Raw genomic sequence first — 7,095 nt, 5'->3', positions numbered from 1 at the left:
CTCTCCATAGGTACTCTCTGGCTGTGCCCTTTTGTTCATTATACATGTGATAACGGGACCGTCGCACCTTAATGTCAAAACAAAGATATTTCGATACATACGTGATCCTCTTAACGAGGCAAGTGTAGAGCATACGTATCCCTGATTATAAGAGTATGATACACATTCAAAGGTTTTCGGAGAGAAGGAGAAGAGTTTAGAAAGCCATGGAAGAGAACTTCAGAGGATATTATTAAAAGGAAACTAAGTCTTGTTACAACTGAAGAGAGCAACTCCTTATATAGGCGAGGAGGCCCTTGACATTACAGGCAACCGGTTAGAAACTGGCTACCGACACTCTTAAAGCAACATAAATAAAGACAAACACACATTATTACATTATTGACAAACTTTTGCTTTTATCATGGAGTGGTGGACAGATTGAGGGTGTCAAAGTCAGAGTCATCAGAGTCGATTCCAAAAAAGTCTTTTGGCCACTGTTGGTGAACAGGAGATGGTGATAAGTTGGAGGTGGTTCATATGAATAGTTAAAAGGTCCAAAAGGGGAATAAGCAGGTTCAGGTGTAGGAAGGAAAGGGTTAGGAGTTGTTTGGGCAGTGAAAGGGCTGAATGGGCTGAAAGAGACTGGGGCTTCTGTGGGCTTGTGCAAGTCTGCTTCAACTTGGGCTAATTGTTTCTTCAGCCTTCTTATTTCCTGTTCCTTTTGATTGAATTCTACACCAAATCTCCGTTGCTGGATCAAAGCTTTCAGATCTCTATCAAGCTGGGTAATTCTGCTTTGGAGCTCTTTATACATGTTTTGGGCAAAAGCAGTGAAGGAGTCAATCTTTTGATCAACATGCTGAGTCCTGGTGAGGACCTGGTCAATCTTGGAATCAATACGTCAGAGCGCCTTGTTCTCGACAGCAAGATTCTTGGTTTGCCGCTTTAAAACTTCTTCGCCTTGAGTGATCGGGTTGTTCCGACCTTCACTATCAACCTTAGTTGAGTGAATGAAAGGTCTGGTGGAGATCTTGGTCTGCTGGTCGGTCTGTTGTGCTAATGGAGGAAAATCTGCTTCATAGGAGGCAGGTGAGAACATCATACAAGGTTGTACTAGGGGAAGTGCAGGAGGAGGAGAAGAAACTGGTTTAAGAGGGGGTAGTTTCTTTCCTTCCTTTCTGATGATCTCAAGGGCAAGCTCATAGATAGGAAGAGGCTTCTTCTGTTTGGTTTCCTCATGGATACCAATCCATGGGCTACTATCTGGATAGTCTCTGTTGAGAACTTGTTGTGGCTTGCAAGAGGCTCTTCTTGTTTGTTTGGTGAGCTTCCTCCAATTTTTATCATGCAGGATGGTCATATTCATTTTCCCAAGAATTGTCTTGACAATCACAATCTTCATCGCATGCTCCGTAACTCGAGATCCCAGGGCGTGACCATCTATTTTCTCGAGGATAGATGTAATGATTGTCCGTGTTACCGCTCCAATGGGATAGTAGTCTTGCTCCTTTTCTAATGGTCGACCATCATGAGTCCGGAATACGTGCAAAGAGCCCAGAGAATGTCGAGGAGGTTGAAACGTGGTCCGCACTGCTCCATCGTGGTTTCTTCAAAGAAGACTCAGAACTGGATTACCGAGAGGTTGAATGAAGCCTTCGTAATTGGTTAACCAATCCTTTGGAATGAGCCGCTCAAGCTCATTTCTAGGCGCTGCCTAGGTATCCGAACAATTGTTGGGGTGGTTTCAGACGCCCAATACAAGCAGAGAGCATCATTGGAGACAGATGGTCGTAAAAGATCTACGCATGATCTTGCAATCAGATGATTTGATGGTGTAAGGTGGCCATCATCGAAGAGGTCACCCGAGCAGCACAATGAGTTGAACTCGACTTTAAGGGCAAGCTAAGATGTGGATCTCTTAGCGAGAGATTATAGTTTGGGAAGAATGTCAACACCACGCCCCAAAGATGCAAAGTGGTGAGGCAGTTCCTATAACCGCATGCTCATACCGCAAGAATCGTGTATCAAGGAGAGACACTCTAGTCAGAATCGAAGACCTCGCCTCCCATGTAGACCGAGGATAAGTCGCATACTCCAAAGTGAAGATGAGAAAACCCTTCTTGTCTCCATTTGGGGATGAGTCATGAGGGATTTCTAACGTCACATATTGTTCACAGATGAACTCGAGAGAGCATTGGTCCATTCTGAGGCTCAACATATTCTTTTGACAAAGATCTTCGAGATGAAATGAGAGATCCGATAGATCCGGTTAAAGATCCGCATCGCCTATAGATGTTGTATGGACTGAGAAGAGGAAGGAGAGATTCTCCAACCTGAGCATCTTCAGGTAAAGTGGATATTTCTATGAGATTATCAATTCTGGAGGATAGTGTTCGCCGAAGTGGTGAAGAAAAAGAAAGAGAAGAAGTAAGGTTAACAATCTCCGAGGGAGAAGGGGTTTGGAGATGAGTTTCTGTAACAGGGTTAGGTGTTTGACAAGCCATGTTTGGTACGTATGCCAGGCCAGAGATCGCTCTACCTTCTAAGAAGGAGTTAAGCCATCGGTTTCACCGATATACTAAGGTAAGAGAAGATGGCAGAAAACAGTGATACAGAAATTAAGAGAAATACAAGAGTTTAAGGATTTCTCCCCTACTTACCAATGAAGTATGTATAATACAAACATAACCAGTAACTGCTATGTTTGTATTATACATACTGGCTCTTTGATAAGCCGGGAGCCCTTACCACACATATAATGAACTCATGCTATGCCTCTTCCCTCTCCATAGGTACTCTCTGGCTGTGCCCTTTTGTTCATTATACATGTGATAACGGGACCGTCGCACCTTAATGTCAAAACAAAGATATTTCTGATACACAGGATCCTCTTAACGAGGCAAGTGTAGAGCATACGTATCCCTGATTATAAGAGTATGATACACATTCAAAGGTTTTCGGAGAGAAGGAGAAGAGTTTAGAAAGCCATGGAAGAGAACTTCAGAGGATATTATTAAAAGGAAACTAAGTCTTGTTACAACTGAAGAGAGCAACTCCTTATATAGGCGAGGAGGCTCTTGACATTACAGGCAACCGGTTAGAAATCAAGCAATGACACTCTTAAAGCAACATAAATAAAGAAAAACACACATTATTAAATTATTGACAAACTTTTTCTTTTATCATGTAGTGGTGGATGATTGAGGGTGTCAAAGTCGAGTCATCGAGTCGATTCCAAAAAGTCTTTTGGCCATCAAGCAGAACAGAGATGGTGGGTCCGCACTGAATGGCATCTCGTGACTCGTGTCCATTGGATCCCGAGAATCTTGCCACATGGGATGGGTCCACCAATAGGCTCATCAGTGAGGGAACGGATGGGACCGAGTGATGTACAACTCACATGGGGAGGCACTAGACAAAAGTAACTATTGATTTTACAAAGATACTCAGCTAGTTGTCTTCTCAAGGGTCCCATGGCATCTTTGTCAATAATTGATCCTTCGTAGGTCCTCCATTCGTATTCAGAATTCTGGGTCCAGAGGAGTCCTTCGGGACTTCTAGATAAAGGCCTGTGTAAGAAGAACAAGGTCCCGATGTTGGGCCGAGTAGCGATGGGCCTGCCTTCTATTCCATGGGTGTCTATGATGCGCTTCAGTCAGAGCGCCATGCTGAAATGGGCTTGAACCATTCTAGAAATCTGGACAGGAGAGTCCTGTTAGTATTGTTCATAACATACTGATACAGGGCCATGAGGGGGAATTCCAGTCCTGTGGAATAGAGTGTAACCATGCACCAGAGGAGCCATAGTTCTTCTAGGATGAGTTCTCTGCCAGGTTGGATACTGAAACAGGTGAGGAAAGGGTTATCAGGGATAAAAACAGTAGAGGAGGGGAGTAATCCCCTTAGGGTGTTTCTTGCACTCAGGTAGTGAAACAAGTGATCCTCATGAACTTAGCCATTTTTGAGATAGGCTGGTTTGGTGAACATCCAGGGGGAAAACTGTCTGGAGTAGGAACCAGGAAACTGTGCATTGGAGCTGGAGTATGTGGAGAGGATGAGGATGATGCCATGAGGATCAAGGGGAGTGAAGAGGAGGCTTGGATTAGGTGAAGGATTTTTGGCCTGGATAGAAGGTCAGGAACCAAGTTGTGCTTCCCTTTGATATGCTGGACTGTGAATTTATACTTGGCGAACTACCCTTAAGCCTCGTGAATTGTGGTTCAGAAGAGACTTGTTTTTGAAGTCTAGAACCTTTGGGAAGGATGAGTCGCCCATGACCACAAAGTGAAGTGGTGGCCAATCGATGAAATTCAATCTCTTGATCCCATTTTTGACACCAATATCTCTTTATAGATCGAATGATAATGTTTTTGAGGTTCTGGGAACTTCCACTAGCATGTCCGCAGATATGCTTTTCTCCTTGAATTTCTTCGATGAGGATCGCACTTCAAAGGTGTCACTAGCATCATCAAGGATGCGCATCCAATGCCGGGAATCTTTAATGGTGGCGTTTAAGGCCACTTCTTTAATTTTTTGATCGCACATGTCCGTTTCTTCCTCCATGGTGGGGATCCTTTAAGCATCTTTGATACCGCAAGTGTGGGCGCCACATGTGGGATAAACTTCCCGATGTAATTGATGATACCAAGGAATCTGTATTTGTTTTATCACAAGTCCTTATCGTGAAACTTCGTGAATTTTTCCGCAATGTGAGGTCCTTGCTGGTATTTTCCATCCTTGAATTTCATTCCAAGGAAGTCGATGTCGCTTGGGGCTGAGCTCTTCTTTTCTCGATAGCATAATTCCATAGGAATCCACCATTGTTGGAATGTGGAGAGGAGTGTCCTATGGGCCAGAACATCTTTGGAGAAGAGAAGGATATCGCCTATGTAGATAAGAGCACCGTAGTATGGGCTCAAATATCCTCGTCATGGCCTTTTGAAAATCGATGGGGCCGCCTTAAGGCCGAATGGAAGGACTGGCCCATTGATATTGGGCCGTAGGGAATGCGTATGCGCCTTGGGCCTATCAGAGGGTTAATACCCAATTGCCAAAAACCACTTTGAGATCAAACTTTGAGAAGATATGGGCTTCATGCGCTTGAGTGAATAAGGCCTCGTGCTTTGGTAACGGAATTTGTCATCTTGAAGGAAGTGGTTGAGGGGCTTGTAGTCAATGACAAGCCGCTTTCTTTCCTCTTAATCGCCGATCTTTTTCAACATAAAAGCACCGGGCAGCCCACCGAGAAGATGTGGGTTCTATGAGACCTTGGCCGGAGGAGCTGTTTGCACTCTTCTTGGGCTAGAGCCAAGTCAGAGGGTTCATCCCCGGTGTGATGCCTTTGTCGGATTGATATCTTCATTAAGCTTGAACTAAGACCGACAAAGAAATCCGATTCGCCACAGGGGTGGTGATGATGAAAATGTGCATGGGAATCAAGACAGACCGCAAGAGCACTCCTTGTGTTCTTGGAACTCACCGAGGCATCACCAGAGAATATAACCTTGGGATGTAGTAAATGGTCTGAAAGCTTCTCTTATACCTCAACTCGTAGGGAGGATCTTTAAATGCTTCACTGCTGATACAAGTCAAAGCCTATCAATAGATCCTTGTCGTGAAGATCCACCCGATGACCCTAGTCCAAAGGATACAAGTGGGGAAGAACCGATTCCAATTGGGTGCTTAGTGATAAGGCTAGTTTTGAAAACATTTCCATCCGCAGCCTTTAAAGTATTCTTCATGAGGGACCCAGATTCAAGGTAAGATGGTCGGGTTCATCATGCTTTTGTGAGCCCCGGTATCCGTGAAGCCAATGACACTAACGGGCCGCTCATACTTATCGGGAAGAATATGGATCGACTAAAGGAATTGGAATAGTGTCCGCCATAGGTGGATTGGGAGGATTGGATATGTTGGGCTGTAAGACGTAATGGGCTTCAGATTCGAACCGGATTCTTCAAGTGAATGAGTAATCTTCTTCCGATCCAGTTGTCTACCCAAGGGCAAAGATCGTGGTCTTCATCAGCTCATCCTGCTCAGAGAATGTGATTCAACATCATCATGTTCCAGGAGATGTGAGAGAGGCTCACAGTATGTGTTGTAATAGCTTAACCGCCTTTGTTAGGGTTTCTTGGGCGCTTCTGGCATAATGACCTCGATTGCCACAGTATATAACACCTTTCGACTTCTTTGTACCCGTTCTTTTCTTCTAAGTATCCGATCGACCTTCTTCCTTTCTTCTCGCTTGAAAGGGGGTTTGAACCTGCAGGGATGCTTCTTGTAATGTGCTTTCTTCTTTGTCTTGCATTCACAATTCTTTTCCTTGCATTTAATGGCAAGGTGAGACTTCCGCATACATTCTTCAAAGCTTTATCGTTGTCAATGATATCTTTGAACAGCTCGTTGTTCGCACATTTTATCCGCACAAGCCGAGTCATTTGATGGATTTCTCCTATGGTGATAGCATTCATCGCTCTTCCGTAGCAAAGAATACTTCTATGGAGTTCGTTGCAATGCTTCCGTAGGGAGGCAATATAGGTATGCCTGAGGTTGACATCATTGTAACCATTGCGTATAATAACGCTGAGTCATGCGCTGGTAGTGTTTCTCAATGTCCGATCTTTTCAAAGAACAAAGAACGCATATCAAAGAACTCTTGTCTTAATCGCTGTCGATAAGGATGCATCTCCGTAAATTCAAAGAAAGAGAGCGTTGATTGCTTGTAAGGGAGTCGTGGCAAAATTGAGCTTTCGATATTCTCCAATGGAGGAAAACTACCTTGTAGTGTGCCAACCGTTCTAGAGATGAATTCTCCGAGTATAGCATGGGAGTCAAGACCTTCCCGAGCATTTGGACATCAAGCCAAGCTTTAAATTCGCAAGACGGTCTCTCCATCTTGATGGGGAACATCATCCAAGGTGAACCATGGGCCCGAACTGGAGCGCCTCGTTGCTCGCTGTTAGCTGAAGCCATGGAGATCGAGAGCTTATGAGGCGCAGAGCACGCAGATATTTGCCAGAGGCAGCTCGTTCAGTCGCTCAGTCTGACGCCGCCAGAAATACCGCTAAGAGTCGGCGACCAGTCGCGCAGTGGAGTCGCAGGCTTGCTCGCCGC

The sequence above is a fragment of the Hevea brasiliensis genome, chromosome 17 (assembly GCF_030052815.1).
Source record: "Hevea brasiliensis isolate MT/VB/25A 57/8 chromosome 17, ASM3005281v1, whole genome shotgun sequence".
NCBI classification, from domain to species: Eukaryota; Viridiplantae; Streptophyta; class Magnoliopsida; order Malpighiales; family Euphorbiaceae; genus Hevea; species Hevea brasiliensis.
Note: the sequence above shows the minus strand (reverse complement) of the source record.